The following is a 24,178-nucleotide window of genomic DNA, read 5'->3' on the forward strand; positions in this document are numbered from 1 at the left end:
GAATTAGAATAGGCAAGGAGGAAACAAAACTATCACTCTTTGCAGATGATATGATGGTATGCTTAAAGAATCAACTCAAAAATTACTTGAAACAATTAACAACTTTAGCAAAGTAGCAGGATATAAAATAAATCCACATAAATCATCAGCATTTCTATACATGACTAACAAAGTCCAGCAGCAAGAGATAGAAAGAGAAATTCCATTTAAAGTAACGGTAGATAATATAAAATACTTGGGAGTCTACTTGCCAAGACAAACCCAGGAACTCTATGACCACAACTACCAAACACTCTTCACACAAATCAAATCAGATCTAAATAATTGGAAAGATATCAACTGCTCTTGGATAGGCAGAGCTAATATAGTAAAAATGACAATACTGCCTAAATTAATTTACTTATTCAGTGCCATACCAATCAGACTACCTGAAAATTATTTTATAGAGCTAGAAAGAATAATAACAAAATTCATCTGGAAAAACAAAAAATCAAGAATATCCAGGGAAATAATGAAAAAAAACTCACAGGAAGGTGGGTTAGCGGTACCAAACCTGGAGCTCTACTATAAAGTGGCAGTCATCAAAACTATCTGGTACTGGCTAAAAAATAGAGTGGTAGATCAATGGAATAGGCTAGGCTCAGGAAATGCAGTAGTAAATGACACTAGTAATATAGTGTTTGATAAACCCAAAGACTCCAGCTTCTGGGATAGGAACTCAGTATTTGACAAAAACTGCTGGGAAAACTGGAAGATAGTATGGCAGAAATTAGGCATAGACCAACATCTTACACCTTATACTAAAATAAGGTCAAAATGGATACATGATTTACACATAAGAGGTGATACCATAGGTAAATTAGGAGAGAAAGGAATAGTCTACCTATCAGATCTTTGGAAAGGAAAACAGTTTTTGACCAAACAAGAGATAGAGTATATTATAAAATGCAAAGTGGATGATTTTGATTACATTAAATTAAAAAATTTTTGTACAAACAGAAGCAATGCATCCAAAATTAGAAGGGAGGCAGAAAGCTGGGAAACAACTTTTGAGGCCAGTACTTCTGATAAAGACCTCATCTCTAAAATATATAGGGAACTAAATAAAATTTATAAGAACCCAAGTCATTCCCCAATTGAGAAATGTCAAAGGATATGAACAGGCAGTTTTCTGATGAAGAAACCAAAGCTATCTATTCCCATATGAAAAAATGCTCTAAATCTCTAATGATTAGAGAGATGCAAATTAAAACAACTCTGAGGTACCACCTGACACCTATCAGATTGGCTAAAATGACAAAAAAGGAAGATAATAAATGTTGGAGAAGCTGTGGGAAAATTGGAACACTAATGCATTGCTGGTGGAGCTGTGAACTGATCCAACCATTCTGGAGAGCAATTTGGAATTATGCCCAAAGGGTGATAAAGCTGTGCATACCCTTTGACCCCAGCAATACCACTTTTGGGTCTTTTCCCCAAAGAGATCATGGAAGGGGGAAAGGGACCCACATGTACAAAAATATTTATAGCTGCTCTTTATGTGGAGGCAAGGAATTGGAATTTGAGGGGGTGCCCATCAATTGGGGAATGGCTGGACAAGTTGTGGTATATGAATACAATGGAATACTATTGTGCTGTAAGAAATGATGAGCAGGAGGAGTTCAGAGAAACCTGGAGGGTCTTACGTGAGCTGATGATGAGTGAGATGAGCAGAACCAGAAGAACATTGTACACGGTAACATCAACATTGAGTGTTGATCTACTGTGATGGACTATATTCTTCTCACCAATGCAATGGCACAGAAGAGTTCCAGGGAACTCGTGATGGAAGAGGATCTCCAAATCCAGGGAAAAAAAAAAGAACTGTGGAGTATAGATGCTAAATGAACCATACTATTTCTTTTGTTTTTGATGCTGTTGGTTTTTTTTTTTTCTATTTTGAGGTTTTCCATCATTGCTCTGATTTTTTTCTCTTATAACATGACTAATGCAGAAATAGGATTATTATTATTATTATGTATATATATATATATATATATATATATATATATATATATATATATATATATAAAACCTATATCAGATTACCTGCTGTCTAGGGGAGGGGGGAAGGAGGGGAGGGAGGGAGAAAAATCTGAAATTGTAAAGCTTGTATAAACAGAGGTTGAGAACTATCTTTACATGTAATGAAAAAAATACTTTGTTAATTAAAAAAAATAAAAAATAAATGTATTGATATAAAATTATTTTTTCTATTAAAAACATTTACTTTTTCTCCCTCTCACCTCCTCCTACTGAAAAGGAGATAACTAAAGCCTTATAATAACTATGAATAGTTAATTCTACCACATTTTTCTTATTTCTTCTTATTATTTTTGTATTATAGCCCATAGCTAGAAGAGTATTCAAGCTTTGAGGTCAGGGGTTGTTTAATTCTTTATTTTATGTTCACCTTCCATAGTACAGTGTGTTGCACATAAAAGAGTTAACTGCTTATAGTATTTAATTTACTTGAACTGGTTCAACAGGAAGGGCCTGGGTCACTTTCCTCAGTATACAGGAAGTGAGGAGAATTTGCTTGCCCAAGATAAAATCTCCCAAAGAAGATTTAACTTCAGACTAATACAATATTTAAAGAAAAGTGCTAAGCCCACAGGGATCATCATCATCACGGTTAGTATTTAGGTTTGCAAAGCACTTTACAAATACGATCTCATTTAATTCATCCCATATACTTAGGGAGAAAGCATCTTTAATGGCTAAGAGCACTGGGAAGAAATGCTAGTCTTAGCCTCACCACTAATTAGCTATTTGTTCAGGTATTGGACCTTTTGGAATAGAAGTAGGTTGGACTAGATGATTTCTAAATGTTCCCCCCACCCACTGAGACCTAAAATCCCCTGTTCAATGTTGACTTGCAAAAAGAACAGTTAGTTTCTAAAATGGAACCAACTTTTGTTTGTTTGTTTAATATCCCCCAAACCACTCTTCAACGTGGACAAACTAAATTGTATTTGAAGTTGAAATTTCTAATTAAGTTTCCATCTCTTGCTGGAGGCTGCTGCTCTTGCTATAGACTGATAACATTTCTGACAGAAGAAGAGAAAAAGATGCAGACCTAAAGTCATCTGCATTTCTTGGAGGAGTGGCAGAAATGGAAAACAAGGGTTGCTTATTTACATAATCTAACCTGTTAAAAGCTAGCATCCTTTTTTGGAGGGGATGAGAATGGGTGCTTGCACAAAAGAACCCTAGATTCTTGGAGCTGCATGAGATCTCCAGCATCCAAACCATAGCTAAAATGTCCTTTAGGACATTCCTGGCAAGTGGTCAGCCAATCTATGCACAAAGATATCCTTAAAATGAAATTTCCTCCCTTCCCCCCACCCCCCGAGGAGGCAACACATTCCACTTTGGCTCTATTCTAGTTGTTAGAAAGTTATTCCTTACATTGAGCTGAAATCTGCATTCCTGAATGTTCTGCTCCCTGAGGTCTAACAGAATATAGATAAATCTCTCTTCCACATGACAGCCCTTCAAATCCTTGAAACCAGCTATTATGGATGATCTTTCTAAATCTCTTCTCAAGGATAAATGTTTCCCATGTCCTGTAACTGAATATCTAGCTAAATATTTAGCACAGTACTCGGTCCACAGAAGGTGTTTGATAAATATTTATTGACTCTGATGTTTCTTTTACTATTGTAACGATTGGAATGACGCCACCTGCTGGATACTTACTGTAGAAGAGTTCTGCCCATGAAGCGAAGGTCTTTGAGGGCAAGACCAGGAGTCTTTTCTTTGGCGGGAGGAAGTGACGCGGACTAGTGGGAGGAGGAAGGAAGAGACTGGCGCTGACTCTGGGGCTCTTTCCTGAGGACGTTGGCGGAGAAGGGAGCTAGAAATGTGCTCTCCCTTTAATAGTTAGGAATCTAGGCCTTTCTCTCTCTCTTTACCAAATTCTTATTCTCCTTAATAAATGCTTAAAAGTCTAACTCTTGCTAAAGCTTATAATTTATTGGCGACCACTCATTAAATAGTTTAGACAGTTTAGCTAGAATTTTAGCCCTTAACACTATCCTGGTCAGCCTCCAATGAAAACACAACTTTTTGTTATTGTCCTTCCCAAAATGCAGCACCCAGAATTGAACCTAATGATAAATATGTGATCTGACCAAGGCAGAAGACAGGCCAGACATTCTTCCTTTTGGACACTGCATTTCTATCAATGTAGCTTAAGGTCACATTGGCTTTTTAGCTGACATTTCATATTATTGACTTATAATACACCAAAACCCCTAGATCTTTTTCAACCAAGCTCATGTCAAGTCATGCCTTCCCCTTCCAGAATGTATGCAAGTCATTTTTCTAAACTCAGGCACTGGACTTTTCATTTATTGTTTTATTATTTGGACCATTGCTCTAATATATCAAGTTCCTTTTTAATCCTGACTGCATCCAATGCATTAGTTATTCTTTCCCTCTTTGGGTCATCTGTCAATACCAAAGACTGATAAAAGTGTAGAACAGTATAGGACTAAAGACAGAACTCTGGGGCACTCTCCTAGAAACTTCCCTACAAGTTGATATCTATCCTATAATAACTATTCACTCTGGGTTTCAAACCAATAAACTAGTACCAAATCCATGTAACTACCATCTCTTAATTCACGTGGTTCATTTTTGTCCTTAGATATAGTATGAGAGAATTTGTTAAATGTTTTACTGAACATTTATGCATTATTGATAAAAATGAGAATTTATCTGACTTTTTTGGAAGGAAATTTAGAACTATGCTCCCCCCCCAAATCACTAAAATCTACATGCCCCCTGAACCAGAGATATCATTACTAGGCTTATCTCCAAAGAGATTAAAGAAAGAGGAAAAAGACCTACATGTATAAAAATATTTGTAGCATCTTTTGTGATGGCAAATAACTGGAAACTAATGGGGTACCTGATAGTTGGAAAATCACTAAATAAATTATGGCATATAAACGTAATGGAATACTACTGTGATGTATTAAGAAATGACAAGAGGGATGGATTCAGAGAAACCTGGGAAGACTTATATGAACTGATGCAGTGTGAAGTAAGAAATCCCAGTGTATTGTATATAAGGCATTCTATTGATAAAGCTTCTCTGTTTTCTCAGATGTTAAAACTGATTTTTCAAAATAACATCTAGAACACCATATGATGAGTTTATATTTAAGGGTTTATATTAGTAACAAATTGCAATTATCATTGTGGTAGTCTTTTTGCTTATGTTGGTCATGAGCACCATAAAATGGGATGACCAACTATCTCTTGGCATAATGTTTCACATTGCCTTAAGGAATATGATTAAACAAATTCTGCCAACTCCTTTATTTGCCTCTCCAAGGAGAAGCTCATCATGACATTTAGCTGTAACTTTTTTCTGGTTTTACCCACCAGAATAATATAAATATTGATGATTCAGTTCTTCTAATAATCTGGCAATTGACTGATAATTAGACAAAGAGTGCCAATAGTTAATGGTAATAGATGGCTCAAAAACTATGATTTATTTTAGCATCCTCTAGCCTCCTTTTCACTATCCCATCACAATCACTATTGAAGCACTAGGGCCTGTCTAGAACTGATGAACATTTAAAATTTTCCTTTATTCAATGGGTTGCCTTAGACAAAGAATTTATCCCTTTGTCATCAATGGTAACCAGCTTCTATGTCCTTAGGTAGGACTTGGAGAACAGATATGATTTGTAGCCAGTACTTTATTTTTTGTCAGAGAATGAAGAGAGGGACATTTTACTGAGAATTTGAAAAGATCCATCAATCTAAGTCAACAGACACTTGGATTCTCAGTAACTAAATGTTCAGGTTGGTCCAAGACACCATGATGAAGAATTTGTTGGCAAATGTGTCTCAGGTTTAAGAAGCAAAAAAGGGGAAATAAAGGTCTGCAGGATATTCAGAGGCATCACACCTATAGATCACAAACCTTTTAACATGAAGAGAGTTGAGAGGCGATGGAATTGATAAGCACTGAATATGACAGAGACAGAGAAAATGAAATGGAGAATACCTTCACAGAGAGAAAACAATTGGTTCCTGAAATGATAGTCATATCAGATTCATTTGTGTCCAGTCAGGTTATTGATTAATTAGAACAAAGATTGATACCCTAACAGGTGCAATAGCTTCAATCTGGCCTGTTCAAACAAAGTAGAGTCTTGAAAAATAGGAAGTGGGGAAAAAAGGTAACCGTGACTACCACAATTTATTCAGGAAATCTAACCAATAAAAAGCAGTCTCTATAATGATAAGGACCAAAGTGACTAGAAACCTCCTTTGATATCAAACACAAGCTCCCCTCATCAAGCACGGGTAAGGTTAGAGCAACGTTTCAAACATTAAATCAGAATTTGTTCAGCACAGAAAGTGTGCTAAATATTGTGCTAGGTGCTGATGATACAAAGATGAAAGATAGGCCCTATCCTCAAGGAACAAAGGTAAGTGTGGAGTAATAGAAAGAACATTGGTTTCAGAATCAAAAACCTTGAGTGGGATTCTTAGCTCTGATTGTTAACTGTGTAAACATAGATTAATCATCAAGAGTTTCTAATCCCCATTAGAATGAAAGATGCTTGAAGGTAGAGAATGTTTTTCTTTTGTTGTGTTGTATTCTCACCATCTAGCATAAGCTTTGCCAATAGTAAGCACTTAAATGTTTGTGGAATTGAACTGAACATCATGATCTTATTGCATTACTTAGCCGAGTTATTGGATCATCGAATCGTAGGTTTTGAGCAAGAAGATACTAAACAGGCCTTCTAGGCTATTATTTTCATTTTTTTTTAGGATGAGGAAATTGAGGCCCACAAAGATTAAATGATTTGCCCAAGGTCACACAGGGAGTAAGTATCAGAAATGGGATTTGAACCCAGGCCCTCTGAGAAGTCAGGTGAAAAGTTGAGGATCTAAACAGTGGAGTAAAAGGAATAGATACAAGGGATGATATGCAGAAATAATGGACAAGATTTGGCAATGGATTAGTTACTGGGAATGAAAAAGAGAGTGGGAAATTGAGTATTGTTTCAAGATTATGATGCTGGGTGACTACCAAGGAAGGGAAGTTACGAAGAAGGGGTATTTTTTTCAGTGAAAGATGATTCATTCCCTTTTAGTTATGCCGAGTTTCAAATTCTAATCAGACATGAAGGTGGAGATATCTCACAGGTAGCTGGTGATGGAGGACTGAAGCTCAGGAGGTATGAAGGGTGAATATGTGGGTTTAGGAGTTATCAGAATAGACATGATCAATTAGCCCGTGGTAGTTGGTGAGATGACCAAGACAACATATAGAGAAAGAATAGAGGAGAGCACAAGACAAGCATGCCAGGGGATACCAAACTATCATATTGTAACAACAATAATATTAATGATTAGCTAATAATAAACAAATTAAAAAACACAATATGTGCTTTTTCTAGTTACATAGTGCTTTAAGGTTTGCAAAAAATTCTATGTTATTTATTTATTTTTTTTTTGGGTAGGGCAGTTGGGGTTAAGTGATTTGCCCAGGGTCACACAGCTAGTAAGTGATGTGTCTGAGGCCGAATTTGAACTCAGGCCCTCCTGAATCCAGGGCCGGTACTCTATCCACTGTGCCACCAAGCTGCCCCATGTTATTTCCTTTGATCCTCACAATGACCCTTTGAGATAGGTTCTATTATTATCTCTATTTTACAGATGAGGAAACTTGAGGCTGAGACAGGTTCAGTAATTTGCCCAGGGTCACATAGCTTGAAAGCATCTTAGCCAGGATCCACACTAAGGTCTTTTTGACTCAAAGCCCAATACTCTATCCACTATGCCACCTAGCTGCCTTCTAAACATAGAATTCATTTTTCATACTGAACATATTCAGTGGCTATGCTTAGACATCTTAAATTGACATTTAACAGAATCATAAAAGCTTAGAGATGGAAGGGACCTCAGTCCTGTCATAACTCATATGGCTACATTTTTGGGAGATCAGCTACTTTAAAACAGTGATATAATCTTGGCTTTCTCCAATTCTCATCCTAACTTTTCAATTCACTTCAGCAAACATTTCTTTAGGGTCTATGAGGCTCCAAACCTCGTCCTAGGTCCCTGTCCTATCTCTTTACAGTTTTGTATAGTCTTTCATACTTGAACAGAATTTCTTCTTCCATTCCCTCCCCTTCTGCCCGATGACAAATTTCCCTCCTGCTTTGGTACAGCCTAAACCAGATTGAAATATAAATGGGAAATATTTAACAAAAAACCCAACAATAAAACATAGATGATATTAATATGTGGTTTTCCAACTCAACATGTGATCCACAGGGGTCCTTCTATATGATTTATTTCATCATTTCAGCTGTGTCTGAATATCTGTGACCCCATTTGGGGTTTTCTTGGCAAATTTACTGGTAGTTTTCCATTTTCTTCTCTATCTATTTCACAGAGGAAATTGAGGCAAACAGGATTAAATGACTTGCCTGGGGTCACACAGCAAGCAAGTGTCTGAGGCTGGATTTGAACTCAGGAAGATGAGTCTTCCTGACTCTAGATCTGGCACTCTATCTGCTGTGCCATGTACCTGCTCCCATGTAGGGTTTAGTGACTCTGTTTCTATTTGAGTTTGCCATCCATGTCTATACTATTCTATAAACTATAAGCTATAAAGAAGGTGTATATCTGCTTTGGAAGAGGAAATTTCCTCACCTGTGAGTTCCTTCAAACAATGACATCATAAGCTAAGTTCCTATCCAGGTGCCATTATACCTATACTTAACACATGCTTTCACATTTATTATGTCACTTATTCCCCACAATAACCCAGTGAAGTAGAGAATGAAAGCCCAATTTTTCTCTTTTTTAGATGAGGAAATCAAGTCTCAGAAAACTGAAGGAATCCACAGAAGGCCATGGAACTAATAAAAACTAGCTTATCTATCAGGTCTTTCTGATTCCAAGCTCAGTGCTCATTTCCACCATGCTGTGCTGTCTACCACTCCTGCTGTATGGCCCTATACAAAAATGGACCATGGCTACTGATCTAATGAATGTGCCATCATTGCCATTTTTCATATTTGAAGATGAAACTCCTGATTATGGACGATCATTTGAAGAGGAAGAATAGAGGAATAGGGGGCATATGAGTCTGAAAGGAACCATTAAGGAATAATAGACCTGAGGTCCATTTTGCAAAAGGACAATCCTTTGATGAGCAACTCAGTTAGAAATGTTGATTACCTGCACTCAGTTTTTTCATTTGCATTAAGAACTGACTACTCTGGGCATGCTATCACCATCCTAGACACTATGGTATGCCCATTCCCGACTTTAATGGTTAACACAGAGGTGACCTTAGGCACTCTGCTACCTATTTCCCCTTTCCCCTCCAGCTCTTCTCAATAAGATCCTTGACATTTCTTGAAAGCCTGGTTTCAATGGTCAATTCTGTTACCTTTACAAAGGACTAGATTCTAGCCAACACCTAAGGCTACACCAGGAAGGACCCTATGAAATGTAAAACAATAAGACCCTGGCTGGGACCCAGCATCCTCAAACCTACATCAGATTGTGGGTATAGGAAGAGGAGGTGAGCATTAAGACAGTAAATAAAAGGGACAGTCGGGTTACAAAGGGAAAAGAAGCAGTTGGCACAGCCGACAATTCCCCTCCACGGCATGAAATACTGTATTTGCAACTCTGGGGATTAATTAACACAAACAATGGCTGGGACTAGAATGAAATATACATGACTCCCTCTTGCTCCTCTTCCAATCGATTTTCCCCTGAAACTCACACAGCTGTATCTTTTCCCCTCAAAGTCTCCAGCCTGCATGCTTTTTCCTAACATTCTTTGTTCCTGGCTAATACATAGTTTTCTGAATGCCTTATTTTTTTTTAATTAAGCAGCTGGCTGCCTCTATGGGAAAGTTACCTTATGCTACTGATAAACGGTAATGTGGTGCTTGATTTTCTAAGAATCCCCCATGGCTCACTCCCCTTCCATTTTCCTTCCTCTCACCTCCCCGTCCCTGTGCTAAAGTATCTGCTTCTGGGGACTGACTTTCAGTCAATTCTCCTCTTACCTTTTTTTTCCCCCTGCGGCTGATCTGCCTTGCTATTCTTCTCTCTGCTGCTGCTTCTTCTGCTTTTCTGTCTCTCCTTGATCCGACCCCCTTCCCTTTGGCTGATCTGCCTCAACTTTCCTGCTGTGGAATTTGTTCCTTGATGGCTAAGCTCTCCCGCTGGCTTGAGAGGAGAGTCTGCTACTGCGTTTCCTCGGCTAACAGCGCCCATCAGAAATTACTGTTCCCATTTAAAAGGGGAAACTCAGTGTTGTAGGAGCCTTCTCATTAACTCAAATAGAAAACAAGTGTTTCAGGTCCCCTGGCCGCCTAGTCCACAAAAGCTAAACATCTGGTTATAAAATACAGGAAGACTAGAGGAGGGGTCTCCTACATTTAAAATAACAATGTCATCTGTGTATGTATTTATACAATTGTATCTCAGACTGTATGAAACTGGCAGCATGCTGAAGAGGGAAAAACACTGAATTTAGAGGCAGAGTTTTGGTCCTGGCTCTGCAATTTACTAGCCGTATAAGCTGGGGGCAAGTCACTTAATTTCTTTTATCCTCAGTTTCCTCATCTGTAAAATGGGCATAATCATTCTCTAATTACCTACCTCACAAGGAAAGTGATTTGAAAAACTTTAAAGTGAATCATGTGTGAACTGTAAATAAATATCAGATTACAGAATTACAGAACAATAAACTTTGGGAAAAGCCTACCTTAGAAGTTGTCTACTTTAACCTCAGAATTTTTTTTTGAGGCAACTGGGGTTAAGTGACTTGCCCAGGGTCACACAGCTAGTAAGTGTTAAGTGTCTGAGGCTGGATTTGAACTCAGGTCCTCCTGACTCCAGGGCCAGGGCTCTATCCACTGCGCCACCTAGCTGCCCCTAACCCCAGCATTTTTACAGATCTCTGAGAAGAATGGACATTCCAGGATCATACACTTAGAGCTTTCAGGAAGCTTAGAGATATGGTCCCTGCAATTGAAGAAACTGAGGCACAGAATCACTGAGTGACTTGCTCAAGGTCACATTGCTGGAAAGTAAAAGGACATCCAGACTTTTCTAGATATTTTAGAGCAATACTGACTCTAAAATCAAAGCTATAAAAATTTTAAATCAGTGTGTCGTTGGACTAGGTGATTTCTAAAGGACTGGGCTACTCTAAAATTATGATTCTTTCATTCTCAATGAACTTTTGCACCCAGTTCCCTTGTTTTAGGGATCACTATCTCTGGAAAAGCCCCAGCTATGCTTTACCTCACTCACACCTCAATTTGCTCCCTGGATTTCTTCTCCTCCTTCTAGCCAGCATCTTATTCCTCATTGCTACATCCCTTCATTCCCCAGTTAGAATGTAAGATCCTCATGGGCAGCAACTAGCTTTCTTTTGCTTCTCTTTATATTCCCAGCACTAGCACAATGCTTGGCCCATGTTAAGAGTTTAATAAATGCTCTCTTTATCACTTCATCTGTAAAAAAAGGGGGAGTGTTAATGCTCATTCTGTCATCTTCACAGAGGGGCAATGAAGAAAACAGTTTTAAAATTGTAAAGTGCTAGATACATATGTGTTTTTATTATGTTATTTTTATTTCAGCAAGGTGACTACCTGTGGTTACCTGTTGGCCTCAGAGGGCCAATGTAAATTCTCACAGGCCAATTGCTTGGCTTTTAAGATTTCATCCTAGATCTCTATTTACAGAGAAGCCACATGTTTCTATGCATGGAAGTGAACATTTACATAGAATGCCATGTGCTTGCTGGAATCTGAATGCAGTTTCAGTGGCTAGTCTATTTTTATACTCAATATGGACCCTTGGGAATATTCCTGCTTTGATCCAATCTCCTTGGAAAAAGATTTGTTTTATGTGGCGTCCACTTAGATTGGAAGTTTACTTTGGCCTGAGAACTCCTTGCATAATAGATTCCACTGGAAACTCCGCCTACCAGGAAAGACATGATTCTATGAGGGTTCTTTGATCAGACCTATTCCACGAGTCTCAGTCTTCGCATATTCTCTCCAGCTGAGACAACATCTGGAGTGTTGTGTTTATTCCAGAGAACCACATTTTAGGAAGGACATTGAAAAGCTGGAGAGTGGCAGCTAGGTGGTACAGTGGATGGAGCACTGGCTCTGGAGTATGGAGAACCTGAGTTCAAATCTGACCTCAGACACTTACTATCTGTGTGACCCTGGGAAAGTTCTGATTGTCTCCAAAGGAAGGAAGGGAGGGAGGGAGGGAGGGAGGAAGGAAGAAAGGAAGGAAAGAAAGAAAGAAAGAAAGAAAGAAAGAAAGAAAGAAAGAAAGAAAGAAAGAAAGAAAGAAAGAAAGAAAGAAAGAAAGAAGGAAAGAAGGAAAGAAGGAAAGAAAGAAGGAAAAAAAGAAAGAAGGAAGAAAGAAAGAAAGGAAGAAAGAAAGAAAAGCTGGAGAGCATTCACAGCAGGGTTACCAGGATAGTAGAAGTCCTGAAGTACTATAGTCCTATGAGTATTAGCTAAAGGAACTAGGGATATTTCCTTTAAGAAACGATGACTTAGAATCATTACTACAGGCTTCAACTGTTTGAAAAGTTGTCACTTGGAAGAGTAACCAGGCTTGGTTTTTTTGGCTCTAGAAGGCAGAACCAAGAACAATGGGTAAAACGTGCAAGAAGGAAAATGTGAACATAATGTAAGAAAAAAACACCCTTTTCTAATAAGATGGGGTGGCCCATAGTGGGATGGATTGTCTTAGAAGGGACTGAGTTCTCCTCACTGGAGGTCTTTAAGAAAGGGCTAGAGGACTCCTTGTCTGGTGTTTGTTTTCTTCATTTTTCCATTGGCTTCTCTGCTTGATTTTGATTCTAGGAATATCATGCCTTCCCCAGGAGGAGCTCATCATCTGAAATCTCGTCAGCCTCCAGCTTGATTGAGGTTTGATACTCAACACCTCCTCAATACCCTCATTCAGTTCTCTCTGAGCAGAAAGTGGAGCAGTAATCTCCCCCTAAAGCCTTCCTTTATAAAGGGCTCAGAATTTTCCAGCTAACTCTTCATTTTTTATCACTTGCTCCTCTTGGTTTCAACTTCATCAACGTTGTGTCACTCTGCCAACGTCTCCCCTCCCCCCCCCAGCCGCTTTTCAGCTTCCTTTCATGTATTGCCTTCTCCCATTAGATTGCAAATTCCTTGAGGGTAGAGAGTATTTCTTTTTCTAAGTGTTTAGCACAATGTTGGCAAATAGTAGGTGCTTAATAAATGTTTACTGACTATATTCAGTATGGGTTGGACTACATGGCCTCTGAGGTCCCTTCCAATTCTGAAATTCTGGGTTTCTCCCTTAGATCAATCTGAACACATGGATCTGAATCACGGAAAAAAAGGAAAAAAATCATGACACATTTCTTAATGTGCATATCGTGTAACTGCCAACTCTTGACAAAACTAATTCTTCAGATAAAGCAACTTCTAGGTCATCCCTTATTTGGAATGAAAGGGAAAGTCATACAAAATCCATGGCATTTGCCTCTTAGTTAGCTTAAGGAGGACATAGGAAAGGAAATTATGCTTTTTGTCCCCCAGGAGGGTTTCCATAGGCATAGTGTTAGATTTAGCTTTGTGAACATTTAAGACTTGGGCTTAGGAGGGGCAGTGGCTGAAAAGCAAATGCAACAATGTGCAAATTATTGAAGGAAATAGCAATTAATATTGGAAGCAGGATATGTAGTAAAGACCATTGTAGCTGTTGGGAGAGGAGAGTCACTTCCCCTTTCCGTGCCTCAGTTTCTTCATTTTAAAAGTATCCTAAGGAGCAGCTAGATGGTGCAGTGGATAAAGCACCGGCCCTTGATTCAGGAGTGCCTGAGTTCAAATCTGGCCTCAGACACTTGACACTTACTATTTGTGTAACCTTGGGCAAATCACTTAACCCCCATTACCCCACCAAAAAAATATCCTAAGATGATGTTTAAGGTATCTCTCAGCTCTAACATTCTGGGTTTTAACATGAAAGCTTCTAGTGTCTCTCAATCTACGCCCTATGAGAGGCAGGAGGGTGTAGTGGAAAGAAAACTGATCTTGGCATCAGGAGAAAAATGGGTTCAAATCCCATCTCTGATGATTACCAGTTGTGTGACCTAGTATGAGTCATTTAACGTCCTTGACAGATAGTATTGCCTTCCTAGGGTTGTTGAGAGAATCAAGTAAGATAATGTATGTAAGATGGTTTGCAAACCAGTTGACAGCTGTGGACAATTTTTCCACTAACACAATCGGAAACTTTTGTAATTGAGGAGCTAAGTTTTAGGGAACTTAGTTTAGAGAGTTTATGTCAGGCATTGGATTTGAACCCAGGCCTTCTCAAAAACCAAATCCAGTATTCTACCCACTAAGTCACACTGACTGAGATATCTAAAAGAGCTATATGCTGTAGTTGTCTATAGCTTAAGGCCCCTTCTAGATCTAACATTCCATGTATCATTACACATATATTAATGAGCTGACCCCACTGTATTTTTGAGCTGTCTGTGACTTATTCCTGAGCAAGAAATTGCAGGGGTTTAACAGAAACACACAGTATTTTTTTTTTTTTGGTTATGGATATAAGAAAGACAGTGGTTAGGGAGTGTGTGGGAGAAGTGTGAGGGGACTGTGTGGGAGGAGAAGTGTTTAAAATGTTCAAAAGGAAATAAAAATGAAAAGAAGAAAGTGTAAGCAGAGCTAAACATTTCCAAAACCAACCACTGAGACGCCTGTAATAATCACCATCATTGCTACCATCACCTGTCAGTTATTTCTCCTTCTTCTCTTGAAAGGTAGTTTACCATCTACCAATAGTATGGAGCAGTATCTGGCAATTCTGGTGCTTGGGGCAAGTAGAATGAAGCACAAATTCAAATCAACTTTTTAAGACAAATTCTTGTGAGAGAGGCAAGGGAAAACTTAAGGAAATAAGGCCTCTTGTCGGGAGACAGAAACCTTACTTAGCACATTAACTCTGATGGACAAAGACCTTGAGATACAGTAAATCTGCTAATGGGGAGGCTACTGCTGGGGGTGTGGAGATGCTAATATAGCTGCCTGGGGAAGAAGGAAGCATCACATGGTGCCTTAGTATTTTAATTAATTATTTTGATGACTAGATACTAAGTTAAATTATTTTCACTGCTGAAGAAATATACCTACTTTTAGTGCCCTCTAAATTTTGGTATCCTGTGACAAAGTCTCAGTCACCTTGCCTTAGTTATGTCTCTGTAAGGTTGGAATGATTTCCCTTTTAATAGCTTACTACTTTCCTTATTTTACTTAGTCCCCAGTTTTATCTCATCTAAGAAATTCTCTCTGATTAAGTATGAGTTATTAAAAATAACTAGTATTGGGGCAGCTAGGTGGTGCAGTGGATAGAGCACCAGCCCTGGATTCAGGAGGACTTGAGTTCAAATCCAGCCTCAGACACTTAACACTTACTAGATGTGTGACCCTGGGCAAATCACTTAACCCCAATTGCCTCACCAAAGTGGGGGGGAAACCTAGTATTTTAAAAAGTCTTTAAGATTTACAATGTACTTTCCCTGCTATAATCTGTAGGTTGGTGGTACAAGTACTATTATTCTTGCTAGGAAGCTAAGGAAAATGAGGCTCTGAGAGATTGTAATTTGCTAATAATAAACCATTTAGTCAATTTCAGAGTTGGGATTTGAACAAGGTCCCCTGGCTATGGAAGGTACTGTGGTGTAGTGGAAAGCACAGTGGCACCAGAGACAAAAGATCTGTGTTCAAATCCTGTGTTTGTCATTTGCTGCCTGTATGACTTTGGGTGAGTCATTTACTATCCCTAGACTTCAATGAGATTTTTGGGCCTGGATGGCTTCTGAGGTTCCTTTGAGCTCTAACTCTATGAGCCTCTGACTGTAAGTCAGGGGTGATAAAAGGATAAAGTTGACTGGTCAGTCTGGGAGCCTAAAAGCTTTGGCATGAGTAAGGAGAAGGACCAGCTCTTTCCCAGATATTGGTATAAAGGAGGAGCAGAAGGATGAAGACATTGAGGGCCTCTGTGATACGGTGAAGGGGAGATGAGGGAGCTCCTGATGCAACCTCAATTTCCTTAGTAGAGTTATAACAATAGTTGGCATCTGATATAAAGTACTTTAAGACTTGCAAAATACTTTATAAATGTTATCTCTTTTGATCATCACACTAATCTTGGGAGATATGTGCTTTATCACCCCCATTTTTCAGATGAAGAAGTTGAGAGCCTCTGAGGCTCAGTGACTGGCCTAGGTTCACACAGCTAGGAAGTGTCTTCCTGACTCCAAGTGAAGTAAACCTTTCCATTATGCCAAATTGTGTATAGAAGCCAGAGGAGGCAGGCCGTCTGCTGAAGATTAACATTATCACCTTTTTTATCTCATCAGGTTGTTGTAAGCAAAGTATTCTGTTCACTATACAGCACTCTGTAACTGGTGAGAAACTATGATTAGTGAGTACTTACTGGGTATCTGCTCTCCAGAAATGTTGCATATCTATCTCTATATGCATATATCTGTATCTGATCTACATATCTCTGTATGTATATATGCATGTACATATGAATTTCTATATATCCAGATATCTATATATCTATGTATATCTATGTACACATATGTATGATATATAGGTATATAGTTATATGTACATATATCTATGCATCTCTATGTATGTATATATGTGTATACCTATCTACATATAGTTACCTAGACATCTATGTATGTATCTATATATCTATGCATGTATTATGCATGTATTTATGCATGTGTGCATGCATCCCCCTATCCATTTAGCTTCCATTTGGTATGATGCAGTTTCTTTGGATTCTGAGTTCTGGGTTCTTAGACCATTTCAGACAATTACTGAGTGATGACCATGGACAAATAATTTACTTTCCTAAATTTCAGGTTTTTTTTTCCACAGGATTATTACAAAGAAAAATTTTGTAAATTTTAGAGTGCTATATAAATGTTGATTATAAGTATCAGTAAGAGCAATAATAATGAATAATAAGTATAGTTGAGGACATTGGAGTGACTTTAGGTTGGTTGCTTTGCTATTAATGGCCTCAGTTTTCCTCTATCTAAAATGAAAGGCTTGGGCTTGTGGGACTCTAAGGAATTTGGAGTTAAAGGATGTAGGTTCAAACCCCATCTCTGATGTTTCCTATTCATTTTGACCTTGGACAAGTAACTTCCCTTCCTTGAGCCTCAGTTTCCTAACCTATAAAAGAATGAGATTGGACTAGAGGACTTTGGAGGTTGTACTTAGCTCTAATCTATCATTATCATCATGTAGTTTTAGGACTCCTTCGAATTCCAAAGACTATAAACCTTTTTTTCTGTGCTTTAACCAATTTGGACCAAAGATTGTTTTCATGTTCCCTCTAGTGGCGATTGTATAGAAAACAAAACTCAACCTTGTAAAGACATTTTTGTTTTTTCTTTCTTGGATAGGGCTAATGACCTGCATTGAGGTACATTATTTTACAAATACTTTTAAAAAATCATTAATTTACACAAAGTGAAATCTATTTAACTGGAAAAAAATTGGTTCCCTCCAACACCAGAGTGTGGTACAGTTGAAAGACCTTCAATTTTAGCCCAAGCTGTGTAATAAATTAGCAATACAACCTCCCGCTGGTCACTTCCCCTCTCTAGAGTCCTCCATTTTCTAGACTATCTTTAAAAGGAGCAGGTCAGACCAGATAAACTCTAATGTGGTTTTGGGCCAAGATGAGGGTCATTCCCTTTCTCTCCTGGCTATAATTAGCCAATTCAGCTCTTCTGTCTCAGCTATTGGCTGAGAGAGGGATGAAGATGTTGAGGGCTTTTGAGATAAGGTGAAGGGGAGATGATGCTGACCTCAATTTTCTTAAAGTTATAATAATAGTTGATATTCATAAAGTACTTTACGGCTTGCAAAATTCTATGCTAATGATGAGATTTTTTTGGGGGGAGAACTTTTTATTGTTTAAAAGTCATAACTGAAGCTTCAAAAAATATGCAACCCAGCATGATGCAGTTCCACTCTCCCTCTCCCCAGAGGAGAATATAGGGTTGCTCCCTCCTATTCTGCTGACCTGAGGAGCCTATCTGCTTCCCCTCAATCTGCCAAGCCACTGGCTGGAGAGAGGCCCTGTGGTCCAGTAGTAATAGTATTGTTGTGGTTGTTGTTGTTCAGTTTTCCTGACTCTTCCTGAGCCCACTTGAGGTTTTCTTGGCAAAGATAGTGGAGTGATTAGTAATTTCCTTCTCTGGCTCATTTTACAGATGAGGAAACTGAGGCAAACAGGGTTAAGTGACTTTTCCAGGGTCACACAGCTAGTAATGACTTGCCCAGGCTAGTCACATAGCTAGTGAGTGTCTAAAACCAGATTTGAACTCAGGAAGATGAGTTTTGCTGACTCCAGGCATGGCACTCTATGCACTGTGCCACCTAGCTGCCCTTGTAATAGCAAGAGAAAGCAAAACTGTACCACACCAAGCACAGAATCCTGGGAAACTCAAATTGAAGACGGATACAAAATGTACCCAATTTCACAATTCATCTCCTTCCTGAGCTGAGGCCTGGGCCTGTCCCTTTTAGGCCCTAGTGGTTTTTGTCTTTTGTTTGTTTGTTTTGTTTTTTTGGTGAGGCAGTTGGGGTTAAGTGACTTGCCCAGGGTCACACAGCTAGTAAGTGTTAAGTGTCTGAGGCCGGATTTGAACTCAGGTCCTCCTGAGTCCAGAGCCAGTGTTCTATCCACTGCGCCACCTAGCTGCCCCATAGGCCCTAGTGTTCTATTCTCTAACTGTTTCATATGAAGAAGCCCTTTGTCCATGTAGTCTCTGAAATCACAACTTCTTTCTTGTTCCTACAGTACCTGGCACTGGGCTGGGCACGTAATATATGCTCAATAAATGTTGGTGGTTGGACTGATTGGGTTAAGGTTGCAGGCATTCATAAAGATGAGGTCGTCTCATTTCCTTTCTTTGAACCATTTCCCCCATTCATTTTGAATGCCTGTCTAATGCAGTTTACCCTAGTTAGCCCCCAATGTGCCTGGTGATTGGAGTCATAGCAAGCTCAGAAAGCTTGGGTCAGCTAAAGTGGCACAGTGGATAGAGCGCTGGGACTGGAGTCAGGAAGACTCATCTTCCTGAATTCAAATCTGGCCTCAGACACTCACTAGCTGTGTGATCCTGGGCAAGTCACTTAACCCTGTTTGCCTCGGTTTCCTCATCTGTAAAATGAGCTGGAGGAGGAAATGGCAGACCACTCCAGCATCTTTGCCAAGAAAATCCCAAATGGGGTCACGAAGAGTAGGACGCAACTGAACAACAACAAGGTCAGATGACTAGGCAAAACAAGGGATGTAGAATGTTTGACTTGGAATCAGAAAAGCTTAAATTCTAAACCTTTCTCAGACACTAGCTATGTGACTGTGTTACACTGTCAGAGATGCCCATAAACCCTCGCTTAGGATTTGCCATATAGTAACAACCTTATTTCACACATACTTCTCAAAAGCATGGTTATCACGTTTCTCAATTTATTAAAAAAGAAGGTGGCAGGGGGAGAGGGAAAGGAAGGTTATTGGGAGTGAGAACTGCTAACAGCTGATACACTGAACATCCCAAGAAATGACAGCTCACATCTTTTTTCCCCCCTCATCAATCAGGGTTAAGTGACTTGACTAGCATCACACAAGGTCAAGTGTCTGAGGCCAGGTCCTCTTGACTCCAGGACTACTGCCCTATCTACTGTGCCACCTTGATGCCCTGACAGCTCACATCTTAACAGTGAGGGAGGAGGGTGAGGAATTATGGAAAATAATAACTACCAGTTACATTTCAAGGGTTGCAAAATATTTTACAAATATTATGCCATTTTATCCCAACAACTCTGAGACGTAGATAGTATTATTATCCCCATTTCACAGATCTGGAAACCGATTCAGCAGATGGACATTAAGTGACTTGTCCAGGGTCATATATTTAGTAAGAGTTTGAGGCCACATTTCAACTTAGATTTTTCTGAGTCCAGATGTCTCCACTGGGCCACCCAGTTGCTTATTAAAAGTATAGTACTTGAGGATCATTTACAAGTCTTAATGACTCCAGAAGACAATGATATATTCAAGGACAGAATAATAACTGATACTGATAAAGCTGATCCTCATTCATCAAGAAAAGATTAAGTAGTTTTCTAGCAAACTCTAAGACAGAGAATCATAAATTCCCTTTTATTTTCTACCTAGAAAAAACTAGAATGGTTTTGGAAGTTAAAGAGTTATGCTTCATTTATCTTATTAATTCACTTTTGGTGGTATAAGATAAACACCAAATGAGTATTCATAATATTCATAGTTGCTCACATTCCTAGATTAGCATTAATGTTACATAGCAATTTATTCCTCCTCAAAACTGCTAATAGATAAATAATTCAGGATTTAAATGATCTCTGACTTACAGGTGTGGAAACTGAAATTCAAATAGGAAGAGACCCCAGGGGCCGCTTAATCCAAATCCTACATCTTTCTGGGGAGGCAATGGGAGGTCAAGTGATTTGTTCAAGGTCACAAATTGGTTGTGATTTGAGTTGATAGATGGAGTTCCCACACTAAGAGTTCCTTACATTGAGGAAATCACAGATCCGTCTCTTATTCAGGCATTCACATATTAGCTGTATAACCGTGCTCAAGTTATTGGAACCTCTCTGGTTCTCAGTTTCTTCATCTGTGAAATGGGGATAAAATACCTCAAATATATATTAAATGCTCACTGAATGCAGAGCACGGTGCTAGTACTGTGGGGGGGGGTACAAGGTTCATCTGTACAGTCCCTGCCCTTATTGAACTTATGCTCAAGCAAATAGATAAGATAATTAATATGTGTAACCATAATAATCCATTATTTCAGTCATGTCTGACTCCATTTGGGCTTGAGGTTCACAGTAAAATATTTTGTGAAGTCTTCCTGGAAGAGTGGAAAGAGTGCTAAATTTGGAGCCAGAAGACTTGAGTTCAAATGCCATTACCACCTGTTTGGCCCTGAGCAGACAACTTCACCTCTAAGGGCTTCAGTTTTCCGATCGGTAAGATGATGAGGCTGGATTAGTTAACTCCCAAGGCTCCTTCCGGTTCTAAATCTATGGTCCAAAGTCGGAGGGTGAGAATAATACCTGCATTATGTATTTCACAGTTCCTTGGAAGGATCCAGTAGATTGGAGATGGGAAAGTGCTTTGTAACCTTACCAAACAACAATGGATCACTAAGATGATTAATTCCTTGTCTAGACAGCAGAATTGCTCAACCCAGGTTAGCTATCTAATTCTGTTTTAATTGTCAAATGCTCATTTGGTAGCGATAAGCACCTCATTTATCAACCCAGACCAGGTTCATTTTAATCTATGAATTACAGATTTTTTAAAAAAAAAATGTAGGTTAATTTTTAAAAATGATTTTCAGAGGAAATATGAAACATTTATAAGCTATTAAACCACATTAAAGGTTAACTTGGTACTTCAGTGAATCTGCTCCTTCATAGACCCCTTCATGGATTCACAGATGTGTTTGGCATTCTAGATGGGCTAGAATTTTCTCCTTGTTTCTTTTAGGAGCAGTGGTGGTTTTCAGTACTTTAGGCTTTTTAACGTCTGAAGTGTTTCAATTTTTTAAAATGAGCCTTTCACAGGAAAGGGTGGTGATCCCTGACATTAACTTATCTGTTCTTTAATGAATATTAAACACATAATATGTGTGTGTCTGTGTATGTTCATATACACATACAAACAACTACATGACGCAACAGGCGTATATCTTAAAATCTATGTTGTTGCTTCCTTCCTCCATTGACTTTTCAAAAATGGTTTACATTTCTGGATCCATATTTGGATTGTTGGTACCATTCCAGTAAGTTTTAATGATACCCTGTAGAGGTAAAATACTCTCTCCTCTTGCATGATAAAAAGGGGCTATTTGTGAACTTAATTTATTCAAGTTCTATGCAGATATTACATTGAGACTACACAGAAGGAATCGAAAGGGAGCCAGAGCCTTAGTTATTAAGGTTATGCTTTGCTGCCATCTAGTGGATTTTTAGGAGATGGTTCCTCTTGCTGAAACAGGATCCGTAGATGTATGAGGACGGGATCATATGCATGCCCTGGTCCTACTGTCTCATTTTCTAGGTGAGGAAACTGAGATCAGAAGGGGGAAGTAACCTTCCAAAGTTATACAATTGCCAAGTAGCAGAACTGGGATTTGAATCCCGATTCACTGACCCATGTCTAGGCACAAATGCAGAAAGAATGGGTCCAGTAAGGGATAATATGAGGACAAAATATGACTGCTCAAAGGCTATCATAAAGGCTTGATGGGCCCAAGACCCAAGATTAGACTGTGGCTCTGGAAGGATAACAAAAGGGACAAAGTAGGTTTCTTCCCCCTTTTTAAAATAGAGTGAGGTATCATCGTATATTAAGAAGATATACCCATGGTGAGGCAATCCAGGAAGCAAAATGAGAGAGAGAGAGAGAGAGAGAGAGAGAGAGAGAGAGACAGAGAGAGAGAGAGAGAGAGAGAGAGACAGAGAGAGACAGAGAGACAGAGAGAGAGAGACAGAGAGAGAGAGAGACAGAGAGAGAGAGAGAGACAGAGAGAGAGAGACAGACAGAGAGAGAGACAGAGAGACAGAGAGAGAGACAGAGAGAGACAGAGAGAGAGACAGAGAGAGAGACAGAGAGAGAGACAGAGAGAGAGACACAGAGAGACAGAGAGACAGAGAGACAGAGAGAGACAGAGAGACAGAGAGAGACAGAGAGAGAGAGACAGAGACAGAAAGACAGAGACAGAGAGAAAGAGAGAGAGAATGAATTTGGGTAGACAACAACAGAGGCAAAAACAGAAATGATACCGCTCATTTTTAAAATATAGTAGTTTTGGGAAGAGCAAATTTCAAAGGGTTCAGAAAAAAGATTTGTAGGACCTCACAGTTTGAAATTCTGTAGGGGAGATGGCCACTGGGGGAGTTGGAGGGGAAAGGTGAGAAGTCCTCAAGAAGGAAATTCTGAAGAGCAACAATTGTGATAAGAAGGAAAATAATGTAAGGCCATATCAGGAGACAGATGTGAATATAGGGGGATTTGCTAGCCATCTTTGATCTTCAAAGACACGCACAGAAGGGGATAATATAAAAGCATCTAAGAAAGATTTGTTTGTCTTTTTGTTTCTGTTTTTGTTTTTCTGGTCCCAAACTTGGATTTCACTGGAGTAGAAAGATTCCAGTAAGAAAGCTTTCTTTAAGAATATAGATTGATAATTGTTCTACAACTTCTTTTTTTTTTAATTTTTTTAATTTTTTTGCTGGCAATGGGGGTTAAGGTGACTTGCCCAGGGTCACACAGGCTAGTAAGTCAAGTGTCTGAGGCCGGATTTGAACTCAGGTACTCCTGAATCCAAGGCTGGTTCTTTATCCACTGCGCCACCTAGCTGCCCCACTACAAACTTCTTTAAAAAGATGGGTGGGGGTGGGGGGAGTCAGGTAGCTAGAACAGCAGCTTGGACTTAGGAGTACCTGTGTTCAAATGCGGCCTCAGACACTTCCTAGCTGTGTGACCCTGGCCATGTCATTAACTCTAATTGCTTTCTCCCCCCCCCCAAAAAAAAAAAAGTTGCATGGAGCTCTGAATCCATCATGCTTAGGCTCACACCTGAATCCAGGCAGGTCTTTCTGACTCTGAGGTTACCACTTCTTCCACTTTCTACTTACTCTTATAAAAATACAGCTGGGAAAGAGTTGCTGCTGGTGAGAAAGCTAAGGTAAGAAATGATATTTTACAAACTGTATGGGGAAAAGAGGATGAAACAAGGGATATGACCATTGCTTGGGCATAATAATAATAAAAAATGATAGCTGACATAAATGTGTGCATATACACAAACACACAAATATATTATATATGTGTATATGTGTATGTATCTGTTGTACATACGTGTAGACATAATACATTATATGCATGTGGATATATACATATAAAACTTTAAGCTTTATTAAACACTTACATATATTATCTCATTTGTTTGAAT

At 39.0% G+C, this 24,178-nt stretch overlaps 1 protein-coding gene across 11 annotated transcripts in view; it reads right to left on the minus strand.

Moving 5' to 3' along the window:
* DLG2 (discs large MAGUK scaffold protein 2) overlaps window positions 1-24,178 on the minus strand; it is a 2,692,860-nt gene that overhangs the window by 476,501 nt on the left and 2,192,181 nt on the right. The gene's annotated exons all lie outside the window — the stretch shown is intronic.

The sequence above is a fragment of the Dromiciops gliroides genome, chromosome 3, assembly GCF_019393635.1.
Source record: "Dromiciops gliroides isolate mDroGli1 chromosome 3, mDroGli1.pri, whole genome shotgun sequence".
NCBI classification, from domain to species: Eukaryota; Metazoa; Chordata; class Mammalia; order Microbiotheria; family Microbiotheriidae; genus Dromiciops; species Dromiciops gliroides.